The following is a 16,889-nucleotide window of genomic DNA, read 5'->3' on the forward strand; positions in this document are numbered from 1 at the left end:
CAAGTCTGCCATTCAAGGCTTTAATCCACTTCAGGTGGTGTGTGTGCCAGGTGTAACATCATGGTGTACTCTCGTTGTGTTCCATGTGGCTGTGCAGGCTTCCCAGCACCGTTTATTGTAGAGACTCTCCTTTCTCCGCTGTCTCCACTTGGCTCCCTGGTCCAAAATGGGCTGTCCATGTAAGTTTGAGTTGGGCTCTGGGCTCTCAATTGTTTTGCATGGGTCTTCATGCCTGTTTTGGGGCCCAGACTGTGCCGTTTCGGTACCTCGCGCTTCGTCCTCTATGTTGAAATCAGAAATTGTGACACGTGCTGCTTTGTTCGTTTTCCTGAGGATTCCTTTGCCTAGTCAGGGTCTCGCGTTGCTGGCTAGAAACTTTAGGATTCTCTCTTCTTCTCTGTGGCAAATACTGCTGCAACTTTGACTGGGATTGCATGGAATCCAGAGATTCCTTACTGCGGTATGAACCTTTCAAGTGTGTTAATCCTTCCATTCCTAGATCCGTCGATATCTTTTTTTTTCTTGTGTCTTCTTGAGTTTCTTTCCCCAAAGGTTTGCTAGTTTTTGAATTAACATAGAATTCACCTGTTTTGCTAAGGTTATTCACAGAGATCCTATTCTTCGTAATGGCAAGCTCCTGTTTTTTTTTTTTTTTTTTTCCCTTAGCTTCAGTTTTTCTGTTCTTTGCAACTTTTAATTGGTTTTGTTTTGGCACAAGTGCATTGCTGTGCTCACATCTGCTGGCAATGCTCCTGTATTTGCTGTGGAAGTCTGGCCCTGTCCAACGTCCCTTCCCATCTGCCTCTACTCTACCTCGGACGCCTGCACCAGAACAACTGAAGCAGTGGTGAGGAGGCCCAAACCGAGGATTCCACCCAGCCCATACTGGGCCACAGACCCAGAAGGTGCGGACCTCACCACTGCACCACCGGCCGGCCACTTACATGTTCAGTGGCAACGTGCAGTTGAGTGCAACGGGAGTTAAATATACTAGTGAGCCCAACTCTAGCACTGTGTAGATGAGGCTAGGTTGTTTTTCGGGTCCATTGTGATGTCAGAGGATTTGTCATAATTGTGTCTCTGAGGTCCAGCATGCTTCCTGGATACAGGTTTCAGAGCCTGCTTGGAGCAGTCTCATAACTCACCCTTCCCAGTTAGCCCATGCTTGACCTTCGCTGCCGTTTTTTGCCTTGTGAATTTCTCTGACTTTCAAACGTTCCAGCAGAGTCTGTCTAAAGACGGACATCATCTTTCATTGTGGATAATTCAGGTGTGATTTCTGTTCACCTTCCATTTTCTGGGTCCTCTTTTTCTTTTCCATAGTATACTCGTCATGGTCTTTCTCAGCTATCTCCCTTAGACATGCTTATCAGTCCGTTCTCCTTCATTCCAAGGGATTAGTTTGTATTTCTTTAATCGCTGTATGTTCTCTAGGGTGAGGTGTGAGTGCTTTCGTGACTCTTGGTTGTTGTCCTTGAATTTGCACCGGTCACTTGTAGGACTCTTGGCTACCCTAGCCTAGGTCAAACTAAGCACTGAGAACACGTGGTCATGTGGGTTGGTTTGACATCCTGAGATCAGAAACTCCAAATTCGAGGTGGTCCTGGCAACCCCCTTCACGGACACAATGTTTCCAAGACAACTTAGACAAATCGGATGAATTCCACTCTCCAGGAAAGATATTTTTCTGTCTCTTTTCCGGATTTGGGAAGTTTCGAACTTGACCCCTGATCCTTGAACGTTCCCCTAGATTCCGTCCAGATACGGGCTTACTTAATTTTTATAGGGTGTGCCATTTGTTTGCCCTACATCCTCTACCCTGGCCTGTTTATTTTTCTTGAAACACAACTGTAAAGTTCTAATTTTCGTGCAACTTCCTTACATATGGTGTCAAAACACATAATCAATAATCCTTCTACGGCAAGAGGTAGGGGGAGAGAATTTCGATGGAGGCAAACAGAGCACACTAGCCTGGGAGGGCAGCCTTCATGAAGGAACGAAGCCCTGTGGAAGAGGGTGCTTTTCAGCACCCTTGTAGAGCACTTCCAAACAAAGAGACATACCCCAAGCGTGACAGGGCTCCATTCCTTCAAGGCTTCCAAGACATCTCTTGGGACACATTACCATGTGCCCAGTGGGCCCACGTGACACCAGAGCTTCGGAAAAAGAGACTGACCTTCAAAGAATGCTATGGGCCTTGGAAAGGAGGCATCGATTCTTCTCTTCAATGTCCTCAAGACATCTTTCTTGACTTTGCATTATGCTTAAGGCACAAGGGCACTGTAGGTGTGATGAACGCCAAGTCCGGCCACTTGTTTCCAATGAAGTTGCAAGCTTGAATCAGCATGACCTCCCCATAGACTTGAATAGATGACAATGTTCTCCTCTCCGTGCCTGTCCCTCTATTCTCACTTGTGGCCTAGGGTTCCTTTCTTATCCCTTGCATCAGACTCTGTTTTATCTCTTCTAGTTTCTGTGCCTGCTTTCTGTTTGCCAAACCTGTTTCTGGGTATCTGTCCCTTTAATAGCCTAGCCTAGGCCAATCCTCAGACTGTAACCATGCGGCCACCCTGGGGGACATGTTCACCGTGATGTCATAAGCGACCTCAAAATTCGAAGTTGTCCTGACAACCTCCGTGCACACAGAGTTTCACAGCCATCTCAGACCAGTCTGACTCCTCACCCTGTCTAGGTAGGATAGTTTTCCTTTTTCTGCAATTGTTGTCAGTTTCTATCTTTCTCCTTGAACTTCGAAAGGGCTCCTACATTCTCTCTAGACACTGGTTTCACTCCTGTAAGATTATCCTGGGTTTTATCTCTTATATCTTGGGTAGATGGCAAAATGGGTGGACCTTACCCAGAAAAAGTCCTGGACTCCCTCACAAGTTGAAGTTGCCCAGGGAATGTTCTGATGCACAATGATGGTGTCATCTCGTGGCACTCTGCCAATTCCACCTTGGCAGGTCACAAGTTTTCCTTCCTTCTGCCTTTGGGAAGTGTACCAGATACTTCCATAGATTGTAATATTCTTATGGTTCCTTTTCTTGTGCGTATTGATAACGTATCCTCACAATTGCTGCTTATTTATGATCTCTGCCCGCACCATACCATGAAATCTATATTTCCTAACACTACTAATGTGATATGCACTCGTAATGTGAAACAGTGAGGCCCGGGCCGCCCAAGCGGAATGTGGGCACTTACCTGCTCCACCACAGGGCCGGCCCTGAATTGTACTTTTGGACCAACCTTTTGCCTGAACTTGGGAAGACGTGGGCCTGTTTGGATTATTCGTGAAGGTGATTAGTAATAACATCATGGACGGTAACATTTTCCGTTCGTTCATGGGTTTAGGACTGATCATGTTCTCTTCGTAGTATTCCTCTTCACCTATTTGGAATGGTCTGCCTTTCTGTAGCATCTGTAAGCATTTGGAGGTGATTTTCCATCCTTGGAAGTTCACCTTCTGTAAACTCTTTCCGCCCCCAAAGCTTTATGACATCATTCTGGACCCCTTTTTGGATTTTTGATTTGAGGTGAATTTATAGCCATGACCCTGCATTAGAACGTACTATAACTTCCAGATTCACATCCTCATTGCTTTAGACTTCTGTGTAGCTTACATCATCTTCACCAGTGTAAGACTAATCACAGGCCCTCACCACACACTTGTGCCTAATCTTCTCTTTCACCCTCCGTCACCGCCCCTCTTTGCCTCTGGGAGCCCGCATACAAATGTTCAGTGCCACCTGTTGGTTAGTGCTTGCTTTTTCTTCGCCTTGTAAGTGAGATTCTATGGTATTTGAATTTCTCACTGGGGCTTGTTACACTTCCCCTAAAACCCTCACAGCCATTCTGGTGGTCACAAATGGCTGGATTGCATCATTTGTTCCGGCTGAGTGGTATACCATTGTGTGGCTATAGCCCATCTTCCTTCTCCAATCATCCCTTGCTGGACACCAGGGTGCTTTCCAAGTCTTGGATATCAGGAGTAAGACTGTGGTGAACACAGCCATGCACATGTCTTTATGCGGTAGTCTTTCTGACTGTTTTGGATAAGCAAGCGGCAGATTAATAGCTGGGTCATACGGGACATGGATACTTAAACTTCTGAGGCAGTTCCACACCTTTGGCATCGTGGCTGCACCGGGTTACACTCCCACCAGCAGTGCAGGAGGCTTCCCTTCTCTCCACCTCCTCTCTGACACTTGTTATTTCCTGTCTGCTTCCTTCTAGCCATGCTGACCACAGTGAGCTGCCATGGCCTTGCAGTTTGGATTTGCATTTTCCTGAGACTTCATGATGGTGAACAAGTTTTCATGCACCTACTGGCCCTCTTTCTGTCTTCTTCGGAGAAATCTCTGCTTCCATCTTTTGACCAGGTTTTCATTGGCTTGTTTTTTTTCTTGTGGAGACGTGCGAGTTGATTGTATCTTTGGGCTTTTCACCCCTTGTCCGATGTGTGGTTTGCAAACATCCTCTCCCAATTGTTGTGGTGTCTTAGTATTCAGTTGATGGTTTCCTTGAGTGGGCAGAAGTGTGTGCATTTGATGTGGTCCCGTTTGTTTCTTGTTTCCTTTGTTGCCCTTGCCCAGTCAGACATGCTTCTTCCAAATAGGCGGCTCAGACAGATGGCAAAGAGCACTCTGCCTAGGTCTTCTCCTACAAGGTTCACGGTTTCAAGTCTGCCATTCAAGGCTTTAATCCATTTCAGGTGGTGTGTGTGCCAGGTGTAACATCATGGCGTACTCTCGTTGTGTTCCATGTGGCTGTGCAGGCTTCCCAGCACCGTTTATTGTAGAGACTCTCCTTTCTCCGCTGTCTCCACTTGGCTCCCTGGTCCAAAATGGGCTGTCCATGTAAGTTTGAGTTGGGCTCTGGGCTCTCAATTGTTTTGCATGGGTCTTCATGCCTGTTTTGGGGCCCAGACTGTGCCGTTTCGGTACCTAGCGCTTCGTCCTCTATGTTGAAATCAGAAATTGTGACACGTGCTGCTTTGTTCGTTTTCCTGAGGATTCCTTTGCCTAGTCAGGGTCTCGCGTTGCTGGCTAGAAACTTTAGGATTCTCTCTTCTTCTCTGTGGCAAATACTGCTGCAACTTTGACTGGGATTGCATGGAATCCAGAGATTCCTTACTGCGGTATGAACCTTTCAAGTGTGTTAATCCTTCCATTCCTAGATCCGTCGATATCTTTTTTTTTCTTGTGTCTTCTTGAGTTTCTTTCCCCAAAGGTTTGCTAGTTTTTGAATTAACATAGAATTCACCTGTTTTGCTAAGGTTATTCACAGAGATCCTATTCTTCGTAATGGCAAGCTCCTGTTTTTTTTTTTTTTTTTTTCCCTTAGCTTCAGTTTTTCTGTTCTTTGCAACTTTTAATTGGTTTTGTTTTGGCACAAGTGCATTGCTGTGCTCACATCTGCTGGCAATGCTCCTGTATTTGCTGTGGAAGTCTGGCCCTGTCCAACGTCCCTTCCCATCTGCCTCTACTCTACCTCGGACGCCTGCACCAGAACAACTGAAGCAGTGGTGAGGAGGCCCAAACCGAGGATTCCACCCAGCCCATACTGGGCCACAGACCCAGAAGGTGCGGACCTCACCACTGCACCACCGGCCGGCCACTTACATGTTCAGTGGCAACGTGCAGTTGAGTGCAACGGGAGTTAAATATACTAGTGAGCCCAACTCTAGCACTGTGTAGATGAGGCTAGGTTGTTTTTCGGGTCCATTGTGATGTCAGAGGATTTGTCATAATTGTGTCTCTGAGGTCCAGCATGCTTCCTGGATACAGGTTTCAGAGCCTGCTTGGAGCAGTCTCATAACTCACCCTTCCCAGTTAGCCCATGCTTGACCTTCGCTGCCGTTTTTTGCCTTGTGAATTTCTCTGACTTTCAAACGTTCCAGCAGAGTCTGTCTAAAGACGGACATCATCTTTCATTGTGGATAATTCAGGTGTGATTTCTGTTCACCTTCCATTTTCTGGGTCCTCTTTTTCTTTTCCATAGTATACTCGTCATGGTCTTTCTCAGCTATCTCCCTTAGACATGCTTATCAGTCCGTTCTCCTTCATTCCAAGGGATTAGTTTGTATTTCTTTAATCGCTGTATGTTCTCTAGGGTGAGGTGTGAGTGCTTTCGTGACTCTTGGTTGTTGTCCTTGAATTTGCACCGGTCACTTGTAGGACTCTTGGCTACCCTAGCCTAGGTCAAACTAAGCACTGAGAACACGTGGTCATGTGGGTTGGTTTGACATCCTGAGATCAGAAACTCCAAATTCGAGGTGGTCCTGGCAACCCCCTTCACGGACACAATGTTTCCAAGACAACTTAGACAAATCGGATGAATTCCACTCTCCAGGAAAGATATTTTTCTGTCTCTTTTCCGGATTTGGGAAGTTTCGAACTTGACCCCTGATCCTTGAACGTTCCCCTAGATTCCGTCCAGATACGGGCTTACTTAATTTTTATAGGGTGTGCCATTTGTTTGCCCTACATCCTCTACCCTGGCCTGTTTATTTTTCTTGAAACACAACTGTAAAGTTCTAATTTTCGTGCAACTTCCTTACATATGGTGTCAAAACACATAATCAATAATCCTTCTACGGCAAGAGGTAGGGGGAGAGAATTTCGATGGAGGCAAACAGAGCACACTAGCCTGGGAGGGCAGCCTTCACGAAGGAACGAAGCCCTGTGGAAGAGGGTGCTTTTCAGCACCCTTGTAGAGCACTTCCAAACAAAGAGACATACCCCAAGCGTGACAGGGCTCCATTCCTTCAAGGCTTCCAAGACATCTCTTGGGACACATTACCATGTGCCCAGTGGGCCCACGTGACACCAGAGCTTCGGAAAAAGAGACTGACCTTCAAAGAATGCTATGGGCCTTGGAAAGGAGGCATCAATTCTTCTCTTCAATGTCCTCAAGACATCTTTCTTGACTTTGCATTATGCTTAAGGCACAAGGGCACTGTAGGTGTGATGAACGCCAAGTCCGGCCACTTGTTTCCAATGAAGTTGCAAGCTTGAATCAGCATGACCTCCCCATAGACTTGAATAGATGACAATGTTCTCCTCTCCGTGCCTGTCCCTCTATTCTCACTTGTGGCCTAGGGTTCCTTTCTTATCCCTTGCATCAGACTCTGTTTTATCTCTTCTAGTTTCTGTGCCTGCTTTCTGTTTGCCAAACCTGTTTCTGGGTATCTGTCCCTTTAATAGCCTAGCCTAGGCCAATCCTCAGACTGTAACCATGCGGCCACCCTGGGGGACATGTTCACCGTGATGTCATAAGCGACCTCAAAATTCGAAGTTGTCCTGACAACCTCCGTGCACACAGAGTTTCACAGCCATCTCAGACCAGTCTGACTCCTCACCCTGTCTAGGTAGGATAGTTTTCCTTTTTCTGCAATTGTTGTCAGTTTCTATCTTTCTCCTTGAACTTCGAAAGGGCTCCTACATTCTCTCTAGACACTGGTTTCACTCCTGTAAGATTATCCTGGGTTTTATCTCTTATATCTTGGGTAGATGGCAAAATGGGTGGACCTTACCCAGAAAAAGTCCTGGACTCCCTCACAAGTTGAAGTTGCCCAGGGAATGTTCTGATGCACAATGATGGTGTCATCTCGTGGCACTCTGCCAATTCCACCTTGGCAGGTCACAAGTTTTCCTTCCTTCTGCCTTTGGGAAGTGTACCAGATACTTCCATAGATTGTAATATACTTATGGTTCCTTTTCTTGTGCGTATTGATAACGTATCCTCACAATTGCTGCTTATTTATGATCTCTGCCCGCACCATACCATGAAATCTATATTTCCTAACACTACTAATGTGATATGCACTCGTAATGTGAAACAGTGAGGCCCGGGCCGCCCAAGCGGAATGTGGGCACTTACCTGCTCCACCACAGGGCCGGCCCTGAATTGTACTTTTGGACCAACCTTTTGCCTGAACTTGGGAAGACGTGGGCCTGTTTGGATTATTCGTGAAGGTGATTAGTAATAACATCATGGACGGTAACATTTTCCGTTCGTTCATGGGTTCAGGACTGATCATGTTCTCTTCGTAGTATTCCTCTTCACCTATTTGGAATGGTCTGCCTTTCTGTAGCATCTGTAAGCATTTGGAGGTGATTTTCCATCCTTGGAAGTTCACCTTCTGTAAACTCTTTCCGCCCCCAAAGCTTTATGACATCATTCTGGACCCCTTTTTGGATTTTTGATTTGAGGTGAATTTATAGCCATGACCCTGCATTAGAACGTACTATAACTTCCAGATTCACATCCTCATTGCTTTAGACTTCTGTGTAGCTTACATCATCTTCACCAGTGTAAGACTAATCACAGGCCCTCACCACACACTTGTGCCTAATCTTCTCTTTCACCCTCCGTCACCGCCCCTCTTTGCCTCTGGGAGCCCGCATACAAATGTTCAGTGCCACCTGTTGGTTAGTGCTTGCTTTTTCTTCTCCTTGTAAGTGAGATTCTATGGTATTTGAATTTCTCACTGGGGCTTGTTACACTTCCCCTAAAACCCTCACAGCCATTCTGGTGGTCACAAACGGCTGGATTGCATCATTTGTTCCGGCTGAGTGGTATACCATTGTGTGGCTATAGCCCATCTTCCTTCTCCAATCATCCCTTGCTGGACACCAGGGTGCTTTCCAAGTCTTGGATATCAGGAGTAAGACTGTGGTGAACACAGCCATGCACATGTCTTTATGCGGTAGTCTTTCTGACTTTTTTGGATAAGCAAGCGGCAGATTAATAGCTGGGTCATACGGGACATGGATACTTAAACTTCTGAGGCAGTTCCACACCTTTGGCATCGTGGCTGCACCGGGTTACACTCCCACCAGCAGTGCAGGAGGCTTCCCTTCTCTCCACCTCCTCTCTGACACTTGTTATTTCCTGTCTGCTTCCTTCTAGCCATGCTGACCACAGTGAGCTGCCATGGCCTTGCAGTTTGGATTTGCATTTTCCTGAGACTTCATGATGGTGAACAAGTTTTCATGCACCTACTGGCCCTCTTTCTGTCTTCTTCGGAGAAATCTCTGCTTCCATCTTTTGACCAGGTTTTCATTGGCTTGTTTTTTTTCTTGTGGAGACGTGCGAGTTGATTGTATCTTTGGGCTTTTCACCCCTTGTCCGATGTGTGGTTTGCAAACATCCTCTCCCAATTGTTGTGGTGTCTTAGTATTCAGTTGATGGTTTCCTTGAGTGGGCAGAAGTGTGTGCATTTGATGTGGTCCCGTTTGTTTCTTGTTTCCTTTGTTGCCCTTGCCCAGTCAGACATGCTTCTTCCAAATAGGCGGCTCAGACAGATGGCAAAGAGCACTCTGCCTAGGTCTTCTCCTACAAGGTTCACGGTTTCAAGTCTGCCATTCAAGGCTTTAATCCACTTCAGGTGGTGTGTGTGCCAGGTGTAACATCATGGTGTACTCTCGTTGTGTTCCATGTGGCTGTGCAGGCTTCCCAGCACCGTTTATTGTAGAGACTCTCCTTTCTCCGCTGTCTCCACTTGGCTCCCTGGTCCAAAATGGGCTGTCCATGTAAGTTTGAGTTGGGCTCTGGGCTCTCAATTGTTTTGCATGGGTCTTCATGCCTGTTTTGGGGCCCAGACTGTGCCGTTTCGGTACCTCGCGCTTCGTCCTCTATGTTGAAATCAGAAATTGTGACACGTGCTGCTTTGTTCGTTTTCCTGAGGATTCCTTTGCCTAGTCAGGGTCTCGCGTTGCTGGCTAGAAACTTTAGGATTCTCTCTTCTTCTCTGTGGCAAATACTGCTGCAACTTTGACTGGGATTGCATGGAATCCAGAGATTCCTTACTGCGGTATGAACCTTTCAAGTGTGTTAATCCTTCCATTCCTAGATCCGTCGATATCTTTTTTTTTCTTGTGTCTTCTTGAGTTTCTTTCCCCAAAGGTTTGCTAGTTTTTGAATTAACATAGAATTCACCTGTTTTGCTAAGGTTATTCACAGAGATCCTATTCTTCGTAATGGCAAGCTCCTGTTTTTTTTTTTTTTTTTCCCTTAGCTTCAGTTTTTCTGTTCTTTGCAACTTTTAATTGGTTTTGTTTTGGCACAAGTGCATTGCTGTGCTCACATCTGCTGGCAATGCTCCTGTATTTGCTGTGGAAGTCTGGCCCTGTCCAACGTCCCTTCCCATCTGCCTCTACTCTACCTCGGACGCCTGCACCAGAACAACTGAAGCAGTGGTGAGGAGGCCCAAACCGAGGATTCCACCCAGCCCATACTGGGCCACAGACCCAGAAGGTGCGGACCTCACCACTGCACCACCGGCCGGCCACTTACATGTTCAGTGGCAACGTGCAGTTGAGTGCAACGGGAGTTAAATATACTAGTGAGCCCAACTCTAGCACTGTGTAGATGAGGCTAGGTTGTTTTTCGGGTCCATTGTGATGTCAGAGGATTTGTCATAATTGTGTCTCTGAGGTCCAGCATGCTTCCTGGATACAGGTTTCAGAGCCTGCTTGGAGCAGTCTCATAACTCACCCTTCCCAGTTAGCCCATGCTTGACCTTCGCTGCCGTTTTTTGCCTTGTGAATTTCTCTGACTTTCAAACGTTCCAGCAGAGTCTGTCTAAAGACGGACATCATCTTTCATTGTGGATAATTCAGGTGTGATTTCTGTTCACCTTCCATTTTCTGGGTCCTCTTTTTCTTTTCCATAGTATACTCGTCATGGTCTTTCTCAGCTATCTCCCTTAGACATGCTTATCAGTCCGTTCTCCTTCATTCCAAGGGATTAGTTTGTATTTCTTTAATCGCTGTATGTTCTCTAGGGTGAGGTGTGAGTGCTTTCGTGACTCTTGGTTGTTGTCCTTGAATTTGCACCGGTCACTTGTAGGACTCTTGGCTACCCTAGCCTAGGTCAAACTAAGCACTGAGAACACGTGGTCATGTGGGTTGGTTTGACATCCTGAGATCAGAAACTCCAAATTCGAGGTGGTCCTGGCAACCCCCTTCACGGACACAATGTTTCCAAGACAACTTAGACAAATCGGATGAATTCCACTCTCCAGGAAAGATATTTTTCTGTCTCTTTTCCGGATTTGGGAAGTTTCGAACTTGACCCCTGATCCTTGAACGTTCCCCTAGATTCCGTCCAGATACGGGCTTACTTAATTTTTATAGGGTGTGCCATTTGTTTGCCCTACATCCTCTACCCTGGCCTGTTTATTTTTCTTGAAACACAACTGTAAAGTTCTAATTTTCGTGCAACTTCCTTACATATGGTGTCAAAACACATAATCAATAATCCTTCTACGGCAAGAGGTAGGGGGAGAGAATTTCGATGGAGGCAAACAGAGCACACTAGCCTGGGAGGGCAGCCTTCATGAAGGAACGAAGCCCTGTGGAAGAGGGTGCTTTTCAGCACCCTTGTAGAGCACTTCCAAACAAAGAGACATACCCCAAGCGTGACAGGGCTCCATTCCTTCAAGGCTTCCAAGACATCTCTTGGGACACATTACCATGTGCCCAGTGGGCCCACGTGACACCAGAGCTTCGGAAAAAGAGACTGACCTTCAAAGAATGCTATGGGCCTTGGAAAGGAGGCATCGATTCTTCTCTTCAATGTCCTCAAGACATCTTTCTTGACTTTGCATTATGCTTAAGGCACAAGGGCACTGTAGGTGTGATGAACGCCAAGTCCGGCCACTTGTTTCCAATGAAGTTGCAAGCTTGAATCAGCATGACCTCCCCATAGACTTGAATAGATGACAATGTTCTCCTCTCCGTGCCTGTCCCTCTATTCTCACTTGTGGCCTAGGGTTCCTTTCTTATCCCTTGCATCAGACTCTGTTTTATCTCTTCTAGTTTCTGTGCCTGCTTTCTGTTTGCCAAACCTGTTTCTGGGTATCTGTCCCTTTAATAGCCTAGCCTAGGCCAATCCTCAGACTGTAACCATGCGGCCACCCTGGGGGACATGTTCACCGTGATGTCATAAGCGACCTCAAAATTCGAAGTTGTCCTGACAACCTCCGTGCACACAGAGTTTCACAGCCATCTCAGACCAGTCTGACTCCTCACCCTGTCTAGGTAGGATAGTTTTCCTTTTTCTGCAATTGTTGTCAGTTTCTATCTTTCTCCTTGAACTTCGAAAGGGCTCCTACATTCTCTCTAGACACTGGTGTCACTCCTGTAAGATTATCCTGGGTTTTATCTCTTATATCTTGGGTAGATGGCAAAATGGGTGGACCTTACCCAGAAAAAGTCCTGGACTCCCTCACAAGTTGAAGTTGCCCAGGGAATGTTCTGATGCACAATGATGGTGTCATCTCGTGGCACTCTGCCAATTCCACCTTGGCAGGTCACAAGTTTTCCTTCCTTCTGCCTTTGGGAAGTGTACCAGATACTTCCATAGATTGTAATATTCTTATGGTTCCTTTTCTTGTGCGTATTGATAACGTATCCTCACAATTGCTGCTTATTTATGATCTCTGCCCGCACCATACCATGAAATCTATATTTCCTAACACTACTAATGTGATATGCACTCGTAATGTGAAACAGTGAGGCCCGGGCCGCCCAAGCGGAATGTGGGCACTTACCTGCTCCACCACAGGGCCGGCCCTGAATTGTACTTTTGGACCAACCTTTTGCCTGAACTTGGGAAGACGTGGGCCTGTTTGGATTATTCGTGAAGGTGATTAGTAATAACATCATGGACGGTAACATTTTCCGTTCGTTCATGGGTTTAGGACTGATCATGTTCTCTTCGTAGTATTCCTCTTCACCTATTTGGAATGGTCTGCCTTTCTGTAGCATCTGTAAGCATTTGGAGGTGATTTTCCATCCTTGGAAGTTCACCTTCTGTAAACTCTTTCCGCCCCCAAAGCTTTATGACATCATTCTGGACCCCTTTTTGGATTTTTGATTTGAGGTGAATTTATAGCCATGACCCTGCATTAGAACGTACTATAACTTCCAGATTCACATCCTCATTGCTTTAGACTTCTGTGTAGCTTACATCATCTTCACCAGTGTAAGACTAATCACAGGCCCTCACCACACACTTGTGCCTAATCTTCTCTTTCACCCTCCGTCACCGCCCCTCTTTGCCTCTGGGAGCCCGCATACAAATGTTCAGTGCCACCTGTTGGTTAGTGCTTGCTTTTTCTTCGCCTTGTAAGTGAGATTCTATGGTATTTGAATTTCTCACTGGGGCTTGTTACACTTCCCCTAAAACCCTCACAGCCATTCTGGTGGTCACAAATGGCTGGATTGCATCATTTGTTCCGGCTGAGTGGTATACCATTGTGTGGCTATAGCCCATCTTCCTTCTCCAATCATCCCTTGCTGGACACCAGGGTGCTTTCCAAGTCTTGGATATCAGGAGTAAGACTGTGGTGAACACAGCCATGCACATGTCTTTATGCGGTAGTCTTTCTGACTGTTTTGGATAAGCAAGCGGCAGATTAATAGCTGGGTCATACGGGACATGGATACTTAAATTTCTGAGGCAGTTCCACACCTTTGGCATCGTGGCTGCACCGGGTTACACTCCCACCAGCAGTGCAGGAGGCTTCCCTTCTCTCCACCTCCTCTCTGACACTTGTTATTTCCTGTCTGCTTCCTTCTAGCCATGCTGACCACAGTGAGCTGCCATGGCCTTGCAGTTTGGATTTGCATTTTCCTGAGACTTCATGATGGTGAACAAGTTTTCATGCACCTACTGGCCCTCTTTCTGTCTTCTTCGGAGAAATCTCTGCTTCCATCTTTTGACCAGGTTTTCATTGGCTTGTTTTTTTTCTTGTGGAGACGTGCGAGTTGATTGTATCTTTGGGCTTTTCACCCCTTGTCCGATGTGTGGTTTGCAAACATCCTCTCCCAATTGTTGTGGTGTCTTAGTATTCAGTTGATGGTTTCCTTGAGTGGGCAGAAGTGTGTGCATTTGATGTGGTCCCGTTTGTTTCTTGTTTCCTTTGTTGCCCTTGCCCAGTCAGACATGCTTCTTCCAAATAGGCGGCTCAGACAGATGGCAAAGAGCACTCTGCCTAGGTCTTCTCCTACAAGGTTCACGGTTTCAAGTCTGCCATTCAAGGCTTTAATCCACTTCAGGTGGTGTGTGTGCCAGGTGTAACATCATGGTGTACTCTCGTTGTGTTCCATGTGGCTGTGCAGGCTTCCCAGCACCGTTTATTGTAGAGACTCTCCTTTCTCCGCTGTCTCCACTTGGCTCCCTGGTCCAAAATGGGCTGTCCATGTAAGTTTGAGTTGGGCTCTGGGCTCTCAATTGTTTTGCATGGGTCTTCATGCCTGTTTTGGGGCCCAGACTGTGCCGTTTCGGTACCTCGCGCTTCGTCCTCTATGTTGAAATCAGAAATTGTGACACGTGCTGCTTTGTTCGTTTTCCTGAGGATTCCTTTGCCTAGTCAGGGTCTCGCGTTGCTGGCTAGAAACTTTAGGATTCTCTCTTCTTCTCTGTGGCAAATACTGCTGCAACTTTGACTGGGATTGCATGGAATCCAGAGATTCCTTACTGCGGTATGAACCTTTCAAGTGTGTTAATCCTTCCATTCCTAGATCCGTCGATATCTTTTTTTTTCTTGTGTCTTCTTGAGTTTCTTTCCCCAAAGGTTTGCTAGTTTTTGAATTAACATAGAATTCACCTGTTTTGCTAAGGTTATTCACAGAGATCCTATTCTTCGTAATGGCAAGCTCCTGTTTTTTTTTTTTTTTTTTTTCCCTTAGCTTCAGTTTTTCTGTTCTTTGCAACTTTTAATTGGTTTTGTTTTGGCACAAGTGCATTGCTGTGCTCACATCTGCTGGCAATGCTCCTGTATTTGCTGTGGAAGTCTGGCCCTGTCCAACGTCCCTTCCCATCTGCCTCTACTCTACCTCGGACGCCTGCACCAGAACAACTGAAGCAGTGGTGAGGAGGCCCAAACCGAGGATTCCACCCAGCCCATACTGGGCCACAGACCCAGAAGGTGCGGACCTCACCACTGCACCACCGGCCGGCCACTTACATGTTCAGTGGCAACGTGCAGTTGAGTGCAACGGGAGTTAAATATACTAGTGAGCCCAACTCTAGCACTGTGTAGATGAGGCTAGGTTGTTTTTCGGGTCCATTGTGATGTCAGAGGATTTGTCATAATTGTGTCTCTGAGGTCCAGCATGCTTCCTGGATACAGGTTTCAGAGCCTGCTTGGAGCAGTCTCATAACTCACCCTTCCCAGTTAGCCCATGCTTGACCTTCGCTGCCGTTTTTTGCCTTGTGAATTTCTCTGACTTTCAAACGTTCCAGCAGAGTCTGTCTAAAGACGGACATCATCTTTCATTGTGGATAATTCAGGTGTGATTTCTGTTCACCTTCCATTTTCTGGGTCCTCTTTTTCTTTTCCATAGTATACTCGTCATGGTCTTTCTCAGCTATCTCCCTTAGACATGCTTATCAGTCCGTTCTCCTTCATTCCAAGGGATTAGTTTGTATTTCTTTAATCGCTGTATGTTCTCTAGGGTGAGGTGTGAGTGCTTTCGTGACTCTTGGTTGTTGTCCTTGAATTTGCACCGGTCACTTGTAGGACTCTTGGCTACCCTAGCCTAGGTCAAACTAAGCACTGAGAACACGTGGTCATGTGGGTTGGTTTGACATCCTGAGATCAGAAACTCCAAATTCGAGGTGGTCCTGGCAACCCCCTTCACGGACACAATGTTTCCAAGACAACTTAGACAAATCGGATGAATTCCACTCTCCAGGAAAGATATTTTTCTGTCTCTTTTCCGGATTTGGGAAGTTTCGAACTTGACCCCTGATCCTTGAACGTTCCCCTAGATTCCGTCCAGATACGGGCTTACTTAATTTTTATAGGGTGTGCCATTTGTTTGCCCTACATCCTCTACCCTGGCCTGTTTATTTTTCTTGAAACACAACTGTAAAGTTCTAATTTTCGTGCAACTTCCTTACATATGGTGTCAAAACACATAATCAATAATCCTTCTACGGCAAGAGGTAGGGGGAGAGAATTTCGATGGAGGCAAACAGAGCACACTAGCCTGGGAGGGCAGCCTTCACGAAGGAACGAAGCCCTGTGGAAGAGGGTGCTTTTCAGCACCCTTGTAGAGCACTTCCAAACAAAGAGACATACCCCAAGCGTGACAGGGCTCCATTCCTTCAAGGCTTCCAAGACATCTCTTGGGACACATTACCATGTGCCCAGTGGGCCCACGTGACACCAGAGCTTCGGAAAAAGAGACTGACCTTCAAAGAATGCTATGGGCCTTGGAAAGGAGGCATCGATTCTTCTCTTCAATGTCCTCAAGACATCTTTCTTGACTTTGCATTATGCTTAAGGCACAAGGGCACTGTAGGTGTGATGAACGCCAAGTCCGGCCACTTGTTTCCAATGAAGTTGCAAGCTTGAATCAGCATGACCTCCCCATAGACTTGAATAGATGACAATGTTCTCCTCTCCGTGCCTGTCCCTCTATTCTCACTTGTGGCCTAGGGTTCCTTTCTTATCCCTTGCATCAGACTCTGTTTTATCTCTTCTAGTTTCTGTGCCTGCTTTCTGTTTGCCAAACCTGTTTCTGGGTATCTGTCCCTTTAATAGCCTAGCCTAGGCCAATCCTCAGACTGTAACCATGCGGCCACCCTGGGGGACATGTTCACCGTGATGTCATAAGCGACCTCAAAATTCGAAGTTGTCCTGACAACCTCCGTGCACACAGAGTTTCACAGCCATCTCAGACCAGTCTGACTCCTCACCCTGTCTAGGTAGGATAGTTTTCCTTTTTCTGCAATTGTTGTCAGTTTCTATCTTTCTCCTTGAACTTCGAAAGGGCTCCTACATTCTCTCTAGACACTGGTTTCACTCCTGTAAGATTATCCTGGGTTTTATCTCTTATATCTTGGGTAGATGGCAAAATGGGTGG

This window comes from Equus asinus, chromosome 29, assembly GCF_041296235.1.
Source record: "Equus asinus isolate D_3611 breed Donkey chromosome 29, EquAss-T2T_v2, whole genome shotgun sequence".
NCBI classification, from domain to species: Eukaryota; Metazoa; Chordata; class Mammalia; order Perissodactyla; family Equidae; genus Equus; species Equus asinus.